Genomic DNA, 18,785 nt, shown 5'->3' with positions numbered 1-18,785 from the left:
TTAAGATTTAATTTTTCTCTTTGATATAAATTGTTGGGTTCCCAATTTATATAGTGTGTTTATTAATTTTGTAAAATTTATAATAATATTTAATTCTTGATCCATTTCTTTTCTTGTCTCTTTACCTATTATCTCAAGCATGCATAATCACATGAAGTTGGGGAGAAATAATGACAGAAACAGAAATCATGACAAAAAAGGGAAATAAAGAGAGATGTGAGAAACGCGATAGATTACAATTAATTCACGCGCATCCTTGCATAATCCCATGAAGTAGGAGAGAAATAATGGCAGAAACAGAAATCATGACAAAAAAGGGGAATAACGAGAGATGTGAGAAACTGAACTGATTACAATTAATTCGCGCGTAGCCTTGTGTTTGGCAATTTTTTTATGGGTTTCATTTTTCTTCCTACCCTCCACCCAGCAAATTAATAACGAAAAAAAAATTGAAAACTAAAATCAGATTAAAACAAAACAAAGAAAAATTAACCAAGGGTGACTAATTTACCTATCTTAGGACACCTTTTCTCACCCTACTACCACTACTTATTTGACCACCACGTTATCGTACCACTCCACCAGTCTCACCAATATCCACTAGCATTATCCCACCGCTAATCCACCATCGCCACCCACCATCACAACCACCATTAGTGCTTTACTTATTTTAGGACCCCTTTTCTCACCCTACTACCACTACTTCTTCCACCACCACATTATCGTCACCACTCTACCGGACTCACCAATACCCACCACCATTATCCCCGCCACTTCCCACCATCACAACCACCATTGATGCTTACTAATATGGTTAATATCAAATAAATTTATTGTGCATCAACAAAAATATATTCATTTGATTAATTAAAGAAATATTTATTATAAAATATCAATTGAATATTTATTATTGAATTTTAATTACACGTGATCGTTTATAGCGGTAGATTTATGTTCTGCAAGTATAAATTTGATCGTTTTTTATCTAGCCTAACTTGTCCAAACTTTGTTTTGTATTATGTATATGTAATCAATTTTATTTAAATACGAATAACCGTGATTCGTTCGAGCGGGTATTATAAATAGTTGGGATCCCATTTGGGACGTGATCCAGCGGTCATGATCATGTTGTCTTATATGATTTGTATCCTCTTCAAAATATTTGTGTTTTGTCCTTACCAGTTGTGCTAAAAACATCCAACTACGTCTATCACAATAAAATGTTGCCCATTTTGTAAAGGCACAAACTATTATTTTCCACTACTATTCACTAACATCCACCACCGTACGTAAAAACCTTCCACGCCCACTATGTTTTCCACCACCAGCAGTGGCGGATCTATGTAGTGACTTGGGCTGGCTTCCAAAAAAAAAAAACCTTCCATTTTATAGTGCAATTGTGTTTGGTTACAAAAAACCAAGCCTAAATAATAGGCTTAAGCCAGTCCAAGTCAAGCCAATTTGTTTTCAAACCACCCCAACATTCATTTCCTGGTTCCGTCACTGACCACCAGTAATGCTACCACCTCCACCACTCACAAATACCTGCTACTGTTTCCACCGCCCACTTTTTCTTTCACTACCACCATTACAAATTATTATTATAATTTTTAACTGGGGTCACTGTAGTACAGTGGTAAATTCATTGGGTGATGATACATGTTACCTGAGTTCGAAACTCACCAGTACCAATTTCTTTATATATATATATATATATATATATAATTTTTAATACACTTATTTATTAATAAAATTATGTATTTATTAGATTCGTTAAATGAACATTTATCATGAAAAATTAATTAATCATTCATCATGAGCAATTAATGAGACACTAATTAATAAAATATTTATAATGGTTAGCTAAAAAAATTATGACCGTCGATTATCCCTCCTAGATAAATCTCGTCCGCTCTTTATCTAACCTAACTTAGCCAAGCTTTGTTTTGTACTCTTGAAAACAATGATGTTTCATTCGAAAAGGATAACAAAGGACTACAATACTCCGGATATCTAACCCTCCTTTCAAAACCTTAAGGTGTGCTCTAACTAGTATCTTTAGGGCCCATTTTCAAATGTTGATCAGATTCAAAATCACACAAATGATAACACTTGTTGTACAGCGTGTTTGGATGCTACGAGCAAAGACGCTCCTGCTTCTCCAGAAACAACCAGTCGATTTTTGATTTTTAGAATTCCTTTTGAAAGTCTATATCCAAATTGACTTTTTTACTCTTTAATTTTTAGAAGTCAAAAAATAATTTTTAAATGCGCATCCAAATGTGCTCGTGTGTACGTCTATTCGATGTAGATTTGAAATGCACACTCACGATGCAAGGCATTCAACCCATATTCTGCATCCATGGTCCCAATTATCCGATCGATCTGGACTGGGGCTATGCAGATCACTGCCTCTCCACGGTCCACACTGAAAGAGAAAAATTCCTTATCTATTCGCTATTTCGGCACAGAATAAAAGAAGCAAAGAAAGAAAGAAAACGACTTTTACATGAGAAAAACACCACTGGACGGTTGTTGGGTCCTACAACACCAGTCGGTGAGGGGCACATATTCCTAGATCTTCAGGACTATGATTGTATACATCCATCTATTGTACTGTACGTATTTATACAGTATTATTATTACGAACACAATCTTTGGTTTTTATATATTTCCAACGGGAGACGGAGAGAGACTCTCTCCGAATCGGGAGATGTTAATGAGTCAACTCAGCCATTAGTTTACATTCCTTTTCTTGATCTTCTTCCACTTCCCTGCTGTTTTATTTTTAATTTCATGGTTTATTAATCAGTCCTCTGCATTCCTCTTTATGTTCAAATGACTTGATCTTTCACCATTTTTAAAAAATTTACTATCTCTCTTTATTTTCTCAAAACTTTGTTGTTTGCTTTGTTTTTTTTCATAAGTTTCTAACTCTCTCTGTGTTTCCATTATGTGTATGCAGTGTTTGGTATTTCTAATGGCGTTTGCCTTATCGTTTGTTAGCAAGATTAATCTATGTTAGTACCAGTTGTATATGAAAATGGAAGAACTATTCCGATCCAAACACGGTGAGTCTCATCAACAACCCCGCCCACATGCAGTTTCAAATTCAAAAAAAGTCAAATGGAAAATGTGGTTAATGTTAGCTATTTTAGGATACAATGCCAGATGCATAGCTTACCAAAAATATGCTCCTAAATTCCCAATCTGTTACCATAATATCAGTAATAATATTCCAAAAAATATATCCCATATCTTTTGTTTTAACACAATTATATATTCACCCCACTACAAAAACCTTTTTTCATCCCGGCAAAACCAATATCCCTAACAGTTTCTGCACAAAAATAATGGAGAAAGGCGACTCTTCCAAAATGGGAGATCTTGTCAACAAGTTCAAAAAAGCAACACTAGAACTAGGTGATATCAGTGAAGTTGTAGTGTTCAAGCATGATAAAAGCAATGAAGAAGGTGAAGAGGATAACTGCGAAGCTAGTGCTATAGGCAAGGTAATCATTGAAGGAAGGATGACATTGGAAATGGTTGAAAAGTTTATTTACTTTACATGGCCATTTATGACTTCAAAAGATCTGAAGATTGTCGAAATAGATCCAAATATTATGATCTTTAAGTTCAGTAACTGGACTTTGCTCAACAAGGTCATTAATGAACGGCCATGGAGCATCAATAGGCAATTACTGGTGGTGCACGACTACATTGCTGATATGGTCTACGCAGAAAAGCATTGGGATTTTCAGAATTTCTGGATTCAACTCAATTGTTTGCTACCTGAACACATGAACGTGGCGGCTAGGAGGTTTAATGGGTGAGGTGATAGCAATTGAACCAAAAGATGCCATTCCAATTGGTAGCACACCTGTTAAAGTCTGCATCAACATTGATCTCTATGATCCTTTACGAAGAGGGGTGAAGGCAATAACTAATGCAGGACTCAGTCGTTGGATCAAGTTTTATTATGAACGACAACCACCTGGACTATGCACAGACTGTTATATGATCAAGCATTATAAAGTCGCATGCAAAGAAGCATCTTCCTTCTTAGCCAAGGCACATGAAAAACCCTACTACTTTGGTAATTCTAATAGTATAAGGAAAAGTGTGAAGCATATTTGAACTGATGTTGCACCATCTTCTAGGATCAGTCAGAAGAAATATGTTAAAACTACTACTTTTATCCCTCCTAAAGATGGTGAAGTCATAAACATGAATTTCTTGCTTGGAAAAAGTGTTGTGGAAGAAAATGAAGAATCAAGACTAGGAAAAAGAATCAGAACTAATGAAGAAGGATCTGGTAGCAGAGTTACTGAAGCTGACAATATTGGAAATGTTGAAACTGGTGCTAGCACAGATAATCAAACATCTCAAAGGGTTGCAAATCGAGATAACCAAACATCTTCTCCACATAAGGACACACAGGTATATCACTCTATCTTTTTAGCTTTAAAATTTTTACGGTCTTACTTTAAGTTTTTCTCTACTTATAGCATTAAATTTTTGTGGTGCATAATCACCTCTGCATATCTCATCAGGTTTTGTGACACTACTAAGTCTCAAAAAACTTGTCTTTTGTTGATCATTACTTTTTTTTTTCATATAGTTTTAGTTAGCAGGGAGGTAAACATCATGAAATTATCTCTTGGAATGTACAAGGATTCAAAAACACCACTACTAGAAACCATTTGAGTGATATTATAAGAGCTCAAAATCCTGAAATTATTTCCCTATGTGAGACAAAAATCAGTTCTTCTAAGTGTATGCCTTTACTTAAGAGATACCACTACCCTAATAGCTCTTATATTGAACCTATAGGTCTCTCTGGAGGACTGGTTTTACTATGGAAATATGGTTTTCATTGTGAAGTTCTGGATACTCAAAATAACATGTTCAATGTTTTTGTTCAAGCTAATCTCAGCAAACCTGAATATCTTCTCACTTGTATGTATGTCTACTCTAACTATGAGAAGAAAAAAGCACAGTGGAACTTTGTTCAACAAATAAGTGCTAATAACAACAATCCTTGGATTTTGTTGGGAGACCTAAATTTTCACTTGCTAGATAATGATAATAATCCATGTTCTTCCTTTGATGGAATGGTGAATAGTATAATTACTAGCTGTGGTCTTGATGACATAGGTTATATTGGTAAAGATTATACCTGAACCAATAATAATCTAGGAAATGGTAGCAAAAAGTCTAGAATTGATATGGCTTTAGGTAATGGTGATTGGAATGTTCATTTTCCTAATTCTAAGTTAGTACACTTAACTCAAGTAGGAAGTGATCATAGCCCAGTTATGTTAGTTACTGATTCTACTTTGCCTAATTGCTGGAAACCATTTAAATTCTTTTTAACTTGGTTAAATGATTCTACTTGGTCTACTGTAATTGCTAATGCTTGGAAAACAAGTATCCATGGATCTCCTGCTTTTCAGTTCTTTAAGAAACTTCAAGTCACAAGGAAATTCCTATCAATATGGAATAAGGAGCATTTTGGTGATATCAACCAAAAAGTTGATTGTTTACAAAGAGACTTGAAGCTTCTTCAGGAAAGTGACTCAAATTCTTCAACTAATGACTCAATCATTAGCATCAATGAAGAGCTACACAAATGGCACAAAATACAAGGTGAATTTTATCAGCAAAAGTTTAGAGATTCCTTCATCAAAGAAATGGATTATAACAATAAGTACTTCCATATCAAAGATAATAGAAGGAAAACAAGGAACAATATATATAGATTCTATACATAACTATGATGGTGTTTGGCTCCATATAAGAGAAGACATCTCCACTCATATTTCTTATCACTTCAAGAGCATTATTACTTCTATCAATCCAAGTTTAATGAAGATCTCTACAGCATTCTGCCATCAATTGTTCAGCTGAAGATAATGTATCTTTAACAAGATTACCTTCATCTCAAGAAATACATGACACCCTCAAAAGTAGGGAGAACTGGAGTGCACCTGGTCCAGAGGTCTTTCAAGCAGGATTCTACAAAATCCAATGTCCTCAAGCAGCTCAACACGACATTCAACTCACTAATACCAAAGAAGAAGAAATCCACTTGTGCAGATGACTACAAACCAATTGGTTTATGTAACACTTCCTACAAGATTATTTCCAAGATTCTTGTAAACAGAATGAAGCCTATAATGCCCAAGATTGTGTCTCCTTTTCAAGCAGCTTATGTTTCAGGAATATTAATAAGTGATAATACAATCATTGCACAAGAGATCATTCATTCAATGAAGAAAAAAAGAGGACAAATAGGTTGGATGACACTCAAACTAGACATGTCAAAAGCCTTTGACAGGTTGTGAAAAAGCGGGGGTCTAACAACACCACCCAATATTTCGCTTAGCAATCTGTATGGACTAACTCCGATATACTTTCTATAGAATCAACTAGACAGTCAGACTCAATCTAGGTAAAAGTATCTCAAGGAGTTAATATCTCTTCTCTTGATTTGATGTTACTCAAGCTAAAATAATCAGCGAGTCTTTTATCAAATACAAGGAATAACTTGGATGGTACCAAAGACCAATATCCAAGGATCAATCAATTTAAATCAACAACCAAAGATCGAATATTCTAATTGATGATCTACAACGCACAACCTATATTATTTCAATTATAAAGATAAACGATATAATGCGGAACATGAAATAACACAGACACCAGAAATTTTGTTAACGAGGAAACCGCAAATGCAGAAAAACCCCGGGACCTAGTCCAGATTGAACACCACACTGTGTTAAGCCGCTACAGACACTATCCTACTACAAACTAACTTTGGTATGGACTGTAGTTGAACCCTAATCAGTATCACACCGATCCAAGGTACAGTTGCGCTCCTTACGTCTCTGATCCCAGCAGGATACTGCGCAATTGATTCTCTTAGCTGATCTCACCCACAACTAAAAGTTGCTACGACCCAAAGTCGAAGACTTGGATAAACAAATCTGCCTCACACAGAAAAGCCTATAAGATAGATAAATCTGTCTCCACAAATAAACCTATTAAAGTTTGTTCCGTCTTTTGATAATAATCAAGGTGAACATGAACCAATTGGTCATGCGGTCTTATATTCCCGAAGAACAGCCTAGAGTTATCAATTACCTCACAACAATCTTAATCGTATGGTAGCGAAACAAGATGTTGCGGAATCAGAAACGATGAGAAGAAGATGTTTGTGATTACTTTTTATATCTTGCCCTATCGGAGATAAATCTCAAGCCAATCTTACAATTGAACTCATACGATAGAAAGATAAGATCGCAAACTACAATGAAAGTAGTATCATCTGTCTTCACAATCCCAATGAAGTCTTTAGTCGTTAATCGACAGGGTCTCACGAAGAAACCTACGATTAAAGGAGAATCGACTCTAGCAAACCAACTAGTATCACACAAGAGGTGTGGGGATTAGGTTCGCACAGATGCTAGAGTTCTCCTTATATAGTTTTCAAATCAGGGTTTGCAATCTAAGTTACCTTGGTAACAAAGCATTCAATTTTTACCGTTAGATAATCAACCTGATTTTCTCCAAGCTAATATCTTTCAACCGTTAGATCGAATCGTATCTTATCACTTACAAATGAAATGTATTTCATTTAGGTTTGAGTAACCGTACCTAAACGTGTACATTTGGTTGGTTCACAAATGGTTCACCAATGGTAGCCACATGAGCAACTTTCATATTGACCGTATTCATCTTCTGCACTAACTAGTTCAAATTACTTCAAAAGAACTAGTTCAAGAGTTGTTCAATTGATTAGATCTTTAATAGACATAATTGAAATAAAATCGGTTTTGTTTCACTTGAATCAATCATGAACAATATAGCCACGGTTTGAAAAGATTGCATTCCTTATTTATTTATTGTTTTAAGTTCATGAACTACCGTTTTGAGATATAACCATCTTGGGTACGCGTACAGGTACGTGTACTCTAGCTTCACCGGAATTGGGTTTGTAAACCCATCAAAAATTTTTGGTTTGAAAACTTCCGATGGTACGCATACAGGTACGTGTACCTGAGGTGACGGTTTTTAAGTTTGCAAAGTTCACAAACCTCAGCAGAAATTTCCGGTTCGAAAACTTCCGCCAGTACGCGTACGGGTACGCATACCAACTAGTCTCCTTTCGCCAATACCGTATGCACAAGTGCACACTCTTGGTTTCCAGTATATGGATTTATACACTAATGTGCGAACATACTATATATGGCTATATCCGTAGTTGGTTACATGTTTTCAACTCTACATTTCAATCATTGAAACATTCTTCTATAATGTTATAACAATCGTTATTCACGACCATCGTCATCAAAGCAATTTTCAATATCGAATCATCTTCATGAATTGCATCACGGATAAAGATGAACAACGGTTAAATCAAAAGCTTTTACCACCACGTATTTCGAGATAAAAGATAGGAGAGTAAACTCGGCTCGAAATATCAAATGCGTATGTATGAAAACTATCATACTTATACGACTTTGTCTCAAGAGTAAAAGATAGAATAGACTTTTGAGTGGTAGATAAGTTCAAGTCTCCACATACCTTTTTGGTCGGATGAAGTTCCACTGGTTCCTTGAGTAGTTCTTCGTCTTCGTAAGATATTTTCCATGGAGTCTGGAGCTCAACTACACTAACCTGTCCTAACCGAGACTTAACTATAAGTAGTCTAGAAATCAAGACATATAGTTTTGACAACTAAACTTGATAAACATGCTTGAGATACCAACGCATGCGAGTTCGACCGAGAACTGCTCTAACAGGTTGGAATGACCTTTCTTGATCAAATTTCTTAAGTATTTTGGATTTGGAGATGATTTCTGTGATCTGGTTCATCAATGTATCAGCACCACTACACTCTCTGTCATGCTAAATGGAAGCCCTTATGAAGAATTCACCTCTACAAGAGGTATAAGATAAGGTGACCCACAATCACCTTACCTTTTCATACTAACAATGAAATTTCTATCTAGACATCTCACTGCTGCTCAACAAAACAACACAACTAAAGGTATTAAAGTGGCTGCTCAAGCTCCATCCATCAACCATTTGATTTTTGCAGATGACTGCCTGATTTTCACTCAGGAAACTCCTTCTTCAGTGAATCATCTATTGAAGCTACTTCATAATTTCAGTTCTCAGTCTGGACAAGTAATAAATTTTGAGAAATCTGCAATTCATTTCAGTAAAAATACAAAGCCTGAAGTTGTAGAAGCTATTATTCAAACTCTTGGAGTTAAAAGAATGAATGCCAAATAAAAATATTTAGGATCACCCTTAATTCTTGGACATTCAAAACAAGTTGCTTTCAAGGAAATCAAAGATAATTTTCTGGCCAGGTTCTCAGCATGGTATTCTATGTCTTTATCTCAAGCTGGAAGGGGCACTATGGTTAAACATGTACTCAACTCAGTCCCTATATATCAAATGGGAACTTTTAAACTTCCAGATAATCTCATCAGTCAACTTACCTCCATAAAAAGAAAGTTTTTTTAGGGCTACAATGCAAATAAAGGCTCTAATCCTATAGCTTGGCACAAGCTATGCATTTCCAAGGATAAAGGTAGACTGGCTTTCAGAGATTTGGAGAAGCTTAATCTATCTTTACTTACCAAAGTAGCATGGAGAATCTGCAATGATCCTAATCAACTAATGTCTCAAGTTCTAAGTAGTAAATACTTCAAGACTGATGACATTCTTCATCAGAATTTTACAGTCAAGAATTGTTCTTATGCCTGGAATGGGATCACTAAAGGTATACATATTCTTCAACATCATTATTTCATGGAAATCAACAATGGTGAGAGAACAAAAATATGGCTGGATAGATGGATTCCAGGTATGAATCACCTCATATTCCTTCTAATGAAAACCTACAGATTTTATGGTGAAGTAGTTGAACTGATGATCCAAAATACTAATCAATGGAATCTCCCTCTCATTGATACTCTCTTTGATCACAAAACTTCCAGAAGAATACATGATCTTTTCATTGATAAAACTAAAGAAGATAAGATGATTTGGATGCCTGCCAAGGATGGTAAGTTCTCTGTGAAAAGCACATACAAAATTCTAACTTTATCCAATAGTGAAGTTCAGGTCAATGGAGTTTCTATTAATGACAAAGTCCGGTAATCCCTATGGAGTTATAGTACAACTCACAGAATAAAGTTGTTTTCATGGAAATACATTAGAGATATCAACTGCACAAAGTACAAAAGAGCAATGTACAACTGCAACAGTGATACATCTTGTGATATATGTGGTCATACTGAAGAAACAATGGAACATATTATTTTTGACTGTCGCCATGGCAGAACTGTTTGGAGAGGTGTTGAGGTTAACATTAATTCAGTGAGAAGTATGTATTCTATAGTCTCTGAATGGGAATTAGATGGTTTGATAATAATATTGAAGATGCTCTCTTGTATACCCTAATGATTGGCATTTGGGTTATATGGAAGGACAAATGCGATGTTTTCCAGGGAGTCAAACTAAACCCTATAAACTCCATTCATAGAATTAATTATTTTTGGCTCCACATCTACATGGTGAAACTAATGCTTTGTCTGTACATCCTCTTAACCCAAACTCTTGTTGGCAACCACCTTCAGATGATATGCTCAAATTCAATGTTGTTGGTGCATCTTTTGAATACTGCACTAACCAATTTGGTAGTGGTGTTGTTTTACATGATCATACAGGGGCATATCTTGGAATTAAAGGGAGTTACTCGAATGGAATTCTAAGTCCAGAAGAAGGGGAGTGCATGATAGTTAGAGAAGCGTTATCTTGGACAAAGGAAAAGAAGCTGTCAAGAATTCATATGGAACCATATGCCAAATTAGTAATTCAATCTATTGCTGGGAGTACTCTCTTAGTTCAGTGGGAAAATACCAATCTAATAAAAAAGATTAAATACCTAGTCTCCACTTTTGATTATTGCAAACTTTCCGTTGTTGGTAGAGATGATAATGAGGTGGCTGACAATATTGCTAAGTCAGTCCGAGAGAAATCATCAAATGTTGAAGCTTATGACAATTTTGGTACTGTGATCGGAGATCTTTTAGCCAGAGATCATAAAACCCCGCCTCATTAGAGGCAATAAACTTTTTCTTATTATCAGAAAAAAATATTACGAACACAGAAGAAAATACGTATACTTTCAGTATTTGTTTGAATTCCTTTTTTTTCACTTTAACAGAAAAATATCTTGGTGGCTTAAAATAATATTTTATTTTTTCAGATCGATCTTTTTCTTTTAATTTCTCTCCTTCCTCTTTTTCTCTCTTTCTCCCTAAATTCAATTACTTCGCTCTGAAGATCTTGAAATTCAATTCCTTCTTCTTCTTCTGATCATCATCACGTCATCGTCTGATTTCAGTCTCACCAAATCATCTTAAACCTAAAATTCAATGGGTATGTATTATTCCAATCCAATCCCCTTTTTTATTCTCTGTTTAATTCTAGTTTGATTAGTTTGAAGCTGGGTTTAATACTGAAATCTGGTTAATGGGTTTATTGTATGATCCGATTGATTCAAAAACTCTTGAATTCTAGTGTTATTTTTATTTTGTGTTTTGTTCTTTCTGGGTTTTAGCCTTTTAGGTTTTACTATTTAAAAGATGTCCAATTTTTGATTTGGGGTTATTGAATCAGTTAATTAGACGAGAATTTATTGAATTTCATGATAACAGAAACTTGGGTTTTAATCTGTATCTTGGGATTAAGCTCAAATGGTGTATGTAATTAGACTAGTAATTTAAGTCTGCATGTGGGTTTTTGTTTTTCTTCTTATTAATGAAGGTAATCATGTAAGAGGTTGGTGTGATTTGGAGTTCAATCTTGGATTGCAAATTGGGGGGAAATGATTAAGTTAGTAATGATTTTGAACATTATTGATCAATGATTGGAACAACATAGAGATGAACCTTCTGTGTCAAGTTCATGTATCCTGTGTTTGGTTTGACACCTAGTTGCAAGATCAGACCTCTCGATGTCGATCTCAATGTTTGGATGAAGTTAACTTGAGTAGCTTAAGAATGCAATGTGTTGAAGTTAAATTCAGGAATCATCAGGAGTTCTACATACTCGTATACTGTTAACTTTACAACATTATTCTTTTCTAATGTGAAATTTATCTTATTTCATTCTTCAGAGCAAATGGATGAATGTTGCTCCACTCAACTTATAGACGGAAATGGTTCATTTAATGTCGATGGCCTTGCTAGATTTTCCAAGGCTGTTAAGCTGGCTGAATGTCGACTTTCTTATGCTGTCGTTTCCATCACGGGTCCTCAAAGTAGTGGTATGACTTTGTTTAAATCAACCAACTATTTGGCTTAACTTGATTTGTTAGTACCGTTCCAAGCTCCCGTGAACCGTCTATTTTTGTTCGAACTGTCATCATTCATCTCAGAGATATTTACAGACTTATCGCGTTTTGGTTTAAGTTCTTCAGCAGTTCAGTTATGATGACTATCTTCTACTCTGTAATTTGTGCAGGAAAGACACACACTCTTGAATCATTTTTTCGTACTAATTTTAGAGAGATGGATGCTTTTAGAGGAAGGCAAGTTGCCAAATCATCATTTACTGACTCCATTTCTTGTTACTTTGATATTTATTCATGATTTCTTATCGAAATTTACCAGAGGTATAAAAGTTCTTTTTCATTCTCAGGTCTCAGACCACTAAAGGTATTTGGATGGAAAAATGTGCTGATATTGAACCTTGTACACTAGTCATGGATTTGGAGGGTACTGATGGAAGAGAAAGAGGAGAGGTATGCCTGAAATACTAATTAATTTTGTTTTCATTACGTTTACTTTTACTCATAATCACTTCATTATCCTTGATATATTACCGAATAAAATTGTAACAAAATACATCTTTGCATACATCTTTTGATGCAATACTACTGATTTATTTCAGGATGATACCGCGTTTGAGAAGCAGAGTGCCCTCTTTGCTCTTGCTGTTTCGGATATTGTACTTATAAACATGTAAGCTCTCTTCCTTTATTGTAACCCAATTTTTTTTCTCAATTGCTCGGCAATTTGTTAAAGTTCGATTTTGTTGAATCTCCTAAACAATTATCATTGAAGGTGGTGTCATGACATTGGCCGTGAACAAGCTGCCAATAAGCCACTCTTAAAGACTGTCTTTCAGGTACTTTTGTGGTACATGTTTCATCTGTTATGCCAGCTAGTCTTTTTCATCTTAAAGGTTCCGAAGCTAATTCTTGCCTTGCTATTTCGTTAACAGGTCATGATGCGGTTGTTCAGTCCACGTAAAACAGCTTTGCTATTTGTCATACGTGACGAAACAAGGGTGCATTTTTTCAGCTTCTTTTTAATTATTAAAAGTTTTTCTTGTCTGATCCAAGTCTTCATTTTGTCTGTCACTAATGGTTGTTAAATTATCTTACATACCTCTCTCCCTTCTTTGTTTGTAGACACCACTGGAAAACTTAGAACATGTTTTGCACGAAGATATTCAGAAGGTAACCGATCCACTAATCTTTCGGCAGTGTAAAGAACTTGTTGATCATTATGATTGCGTTCTTAACAGATATGGGATAAAATTCCTTAACCAGCTCACAAAGATACCCCATTAAGCGAATTTTCTAGTCTGAACTTTTTTATTGTCACTCCGTGTTATGCAACTTATATGTAAGTACATTAAATTTGCAGGTTGAGGTTGCAGCTCTCAACAGTTATGAGGAAAAAGAAGAGAAGTTCAAGGAACAGGTATATACATTAGAAGTGAACACTTATTTAAGTTAGATCCTTAGGTTTGCACTTTCTCAAGTAAGCGAAAAAGGAACAAAGTGTCTTCCCATCATCTGTGAAACGTCTTTAATATAGTTATACTTTTTGATATAAATGAAGGTGGCTGCTTTAAGACAGCGATTCTACCATTCTATTACTCCTGGTGGACTCGCTGGAGACCGAAGGCTGTAGTTTTTGCATCAGTGTTCTCTTTAGTTCACAACAAATACGGAAAATTATCAAGGAGAACAAGGATCTCGACCTTCCTGCTCACAAGGTGATAACGCAAATACTCTCTCAGTTTTTGCTTTTTATCCACCTTCAAAAGATGAAGACTTGATTGAAATTCTCCGATACATTTATTTTTTCTTCAAACACATTGACTATTTTTTCTTCAAACACATTGACTCTATATTTTTCTCATTCGTCACTCTGTAGGTCATGGTTGCCACAGTTTGTTGTGAAGAAATCGCCAGTGAAAAGTTTGCTTAATTAGTAGAGAATGAGGTAATTCCTGTCCCCCGTGCTTGGTTTCTTCTTTTCGTCATCTTAGATATTATTGGCTCATTTTCTTCATGGACACTTAACAACTTCTTGTTTAACCCCCAGCTTCTTCTTTTTTCTTAATATATCCTTTCCTTTCTAAAAAACTTCTTGTTTAACCTTAAATAACGCGTCTTTCTTCTTTTAACTATTATAGGAATGGTGCGAGTTGGAGGAGTCTGTACAGTCCGGTCCTGTTTCAGAATTCGGAAAGAAGCTAGCTTAATCCTTGAGGAATGTCTGTCAGAGTGAGTACTTCAACAGTATCTAACTTAGCTGAGTATGGACCTTGATAAGCATTCAGCTTTTGGATTTTGGCATTACCAAATTGGTTTTCGTTTTCCAAGGGGCGATTAATGATGCCATCTTACTATCGTAGTTTTTGGGTCGATCCTGGTTATTATCAATCTCCGCTGCCAGAATTAGTTGCCAAACAGAACTAAAGTTCAAATTTTAATGTCTATTTTCCTGCTTCCGTCACAGAGACCTCAATAGCGATTTTTCTTCCGTATGGCCCTACATTTTTATTTTATAACATGTGCCGTTTCAATCACGAATCTCTCAAAAGTTTAGAAAACCTTGCTTGGCTTAAGACATTTCACTTTACACTTTTTACGTGTTAAGTTTATTCTTCTTCATGCTGGTATGATGTGGAAGTTTTTTATTTAGGAGGTGTTGGGACTGCAAAGCGGCAAAATCTGGAGACAAGAGTATCAAATATTGCCTATGTTCCTTTTATTTCGTTGAGTTTTAATATTTTAATTCCAATATTTAATTTAATGAACTTTGTCCATTCACCAAAATAAGAAAGAAATATAGTCTCTTCCATTGTTGCAAATATGATGTTTGTGAATTAACTATTTAATTACTACCAAATATTTTGACCGTTACAGTTTAGAGAGGAGGCTCCCTTCCAATGGATATATATCTAAATGGAAGCCTCAAGTTTCTTTTGCTTGCTAAATTTTGGTATCAAATGTATGATCATGTGCAAACAGAATGACATTTTTGTTATATAATGGTACCAGATGTATGAGCTTATTAAAATTGATAAAACTCCAATCATTTTAATTGCACGTGCTTTTCTGCTCTTATCAGCTAGTCCAACCTGCTCATCACTCCGTGTTGGGTCGATCTAAGACTCTGTATGATATTAAGGATGCATTTGACAAGGCGATGAAGGGAGATGCATTTGCTGTGTCTGTTCACGATTGTACTCAATCTTTCATTGCAGAACTTGGCAAAGGATGTGCTGGTATTTCAAAAGCCTTATATTTCCTTCATGTATAACCAATATAAACTGAGCATGAAAAATAAATATATTACCTAAACGTATTATAATGCGAAGTTAACTTACTGAAAGGCCACATTACCTGCATGAAATCCTCTCAAGTACATGCCTAGAAATTGGGATTTATGAGAGCCCATGTTTTGGAAAACTTGTTATTTGTAGTATGCTGATGTTACAATGGCGACAGATGTGGCTATTAAACAAGCAAACTGGGATGCAATCAAAGTCCGAGACAAACTTCAACGGAATATTGAAGCTCATGTTGACTCCGTCCGAGCTGCCAAACTGTCTTGAAATTGCTGGCACGTATGAGGTATTGGAATTAATACTGCATTTCTTATGGACATGGTCAATTATTCTCATGATATATTGTGTATCGGTATCTACATGGGGTTCCTTTGTTCAGACCAAAATGAAGTGGACTTTCTGTTGGTGACTCAAATTCTTATTATATCTGTTTGCAGGGAAAACCGAACAAGGCATTAGCAGAACTGGTGGAGTCTCTCCTAGATGCATCTAGTAGAGAGACTTGGCCATCCATAAGAAACCTTCTTCAGTGCGAAACATAAACAACAGTCTCTGGATTTTCTGGCGCACTTTCTGGTTTTCACGTTAATGACAACACCCTGGATAAAACGCTTTTCAGCTTCTGTAAAGCTCCCCATAAGACTTAAAAGTCCTACAAGATGTTTACGCCAGAGTATAATGTGTACTTGTAAACTATGATAAATCTGGGAATATTGAATATAGATATTGTTAAAAATGTAATTGTTTTTGATTACATACACGAAGAAGTATTGAGATAGATGGATTCATTAGATTTTTTCATTATCAATCATCAACTGAATCATCTTAAGAAGCAGTGTTGGTTGCTCTTAAGTCTTCAACGGCTTAAAATGGTCTTTTAGAGTAAAGCTGCATAAGTTTAAGGCATTTTTTCTTGTCCATATTGCCAAGGATCAAACTCCGTTGGTTGTACATCAACTTCAGTGGCGTTGATGTTGAAGCTATTCACTGTTGCCCTGTGTTCATCATACTTGCCATTATATTTGTAAATTGGTGTTTCGCCATTTCATTAGTCAAGTCGAACCATTTTGGAGTAAACGTGTCGTCGTTCGCTTCTCTCTTTTTGCTTTCCTTTCTCTGTCTCTCCTCCAGGATGCTTTTCTCATGGCTGACTTTTGATGCATCTCCCTTCTCAAGTGCATATCTATCAGGACGTAAACGGGAATCTGGTGCCAACATCTGCCTGGGTGCAGTGTCGAAGCTGTTTACCTTATATGAAAAGTATGTGAACTGATATTTATCTTTTACTGGAACATCGGGAACCCTCCGGATCTGCCTATAAAATAAATCCGACAACACCAAATATCACTTTTGGAATAAAATTTGTTTCAGAATCATACTAAACCGTAATTAAAGATTCACATTTAAACATGTACAAACAATTTTTTTAATGAATAATAACGTTTAATATTAAATCTGACCTCTTTTAGTTCAGTTCCTGGAAGCGGTTTTCCTTCCTCGTCGCATGGTTGATAACTCATATACTCGGTCCATTTTCCAGTCATAAGTATTTTGGGTACTTTGGCAGGATAAACATATTCATCCACTCCAAATCTAGTGCTACTAGTACTGCACATTAAAGTAACTGGATGGATGACTAACATTTGATTTTCGTCGGCCCAGGTATTCATGTTCATGCATCACATCTTGCTTAGTTTTCTTCTTCTGAAAGGCCACACTTTTATACTTATAGATGAAACATAACCATACCTAAACCTCCAGGCAGATGGTTGAAACTTTAGCACAATGTAGTCTCCAGTGGCCAAGTTCGTCAGGCATGTCTCGCCACAGAAGGAAATCCACATTTGACCAAATATAAGGTTGTGTAATTTTGGCTGAGGAGGAGTATACTCTTCTAGTACAGCGCCATCTCTTTTAAAGGTAATACGCGTCCTGGATAATGATAGAACAACTTTTTACAACTTCAGTGATTTTAAACCAAAATTATCAATTAGTAGCTAATTCTCATACTATGTTGGTATAAAACATCCTTCATGCAGAAAATTAGATATCACATATTAAAATTCAATTTGTTACCATCTTGGATTACATACATGTATAGAAATCTATTCGAGGAACAAACAAACAGATCATGATTTACCTTGTGATAGGATAGCCATCAATTGAATTTCCCAACAGTTTGGTCCTTGTACTATTTGTAGAGTCAAATATAAAATGTTCATCCTCAGCATGTACAACATCTATTGAGGGATGATGACTCACCTGAACAGAAGCCAAATAGCAAGAAAACATTGTCTAGGGATAGAGAAAGTAATCTAAAAGGAAAGGCAACGAAGAGATATGATGGTCGTCAGAAGCTCACCTGCTCTCCAATATATGTAATACCATCGTAATTGACCATTTCACAAGTCTCACCAAGTATAGGATTTAATGGCTTATACGTCCGGCTTATGGCATAGAAGAAGGACATTGACCATGTTGCTACAATCGATAACCATGGATGAATTTCAGTATTGCCATGTAGCAAATAAATTCACGACCAAAGGATGAACAAAGCACTTACAAGCGTACACCAATTGCATATAAGGATCCTCACATTCATTTGCTTGTTCCAACAAATAAGAGGACCCCATCGACTGCAAGGGGAACAATGAGGCAAATTTATAACTTTTCACTGATAGCGGGGAATAGTATTATAAATATATCAACAATAACTAGCATTCACCTCTGCCACTCTCTGAAGTTGGCTTCTTGGTTCTAAGTAGGAGAGTGGAAGAATCCCTAATACATAATATCCATCCCAATTGACTTTTTCACCATATTCCATAGACCTTTTTGTTCCTGCAAAGGAAGAAACAAAGAACTCAATTGGAATAAAGAAAAAATATAGACCAAAACATAATATTCGTAAAATTGCCAAAACGGTTTAGCTTTGGTAAAAAAAGAGAATAAAGATGCCCAAGTCATACCTTCAGATTCAATCTTCCTTTAGTAGCTTCTCCTGCTGCAACCGTTTTGTCTCCTTCTGGGCTTGTAACCTCCATTCCTTCATGACTGCACAAAGCCGGAAGACGAATTAAATTACTATAACAAGAATCAAAGGCCAT

The 18,785-nt window shown here is 35.6% G+C and overlaps 2 pseudogenes; one reads left to right on the top strand and one right to left on the bottom strand.

The window, feature by feature from the left end:
• Positions 1-11,302: 11,302 nt before the first annotated feature.
• On the top strand, positions 11,303-16,456 carry LOC113347856 (annotated as a pseudogene).
• Positions 16,306-18,785, bottom strand: LOC113351235 (annotated as a pseudogene).

Source organism: Papaver somniferum, chromosome 2, assembly GCF_003573695.1.
Source record: "Papaver somniferum cultivar HN1 chromosome 2, ASM357369v1, whole genome shotgun sequence".
Classification (NCBI taxonomy): domain Eukaryota; kingdom Viridiplantae; phylum Streptophyta; class Magnoliopsida; order Ranunculales; family Papaveraceae; genus Papaver; species Papaver somniferum.
The sequence above is the reverse complement of the archived record's forward strand: the minus strand, read 5'-3'. Positions and strand labels throughout refer to the sequence as shown.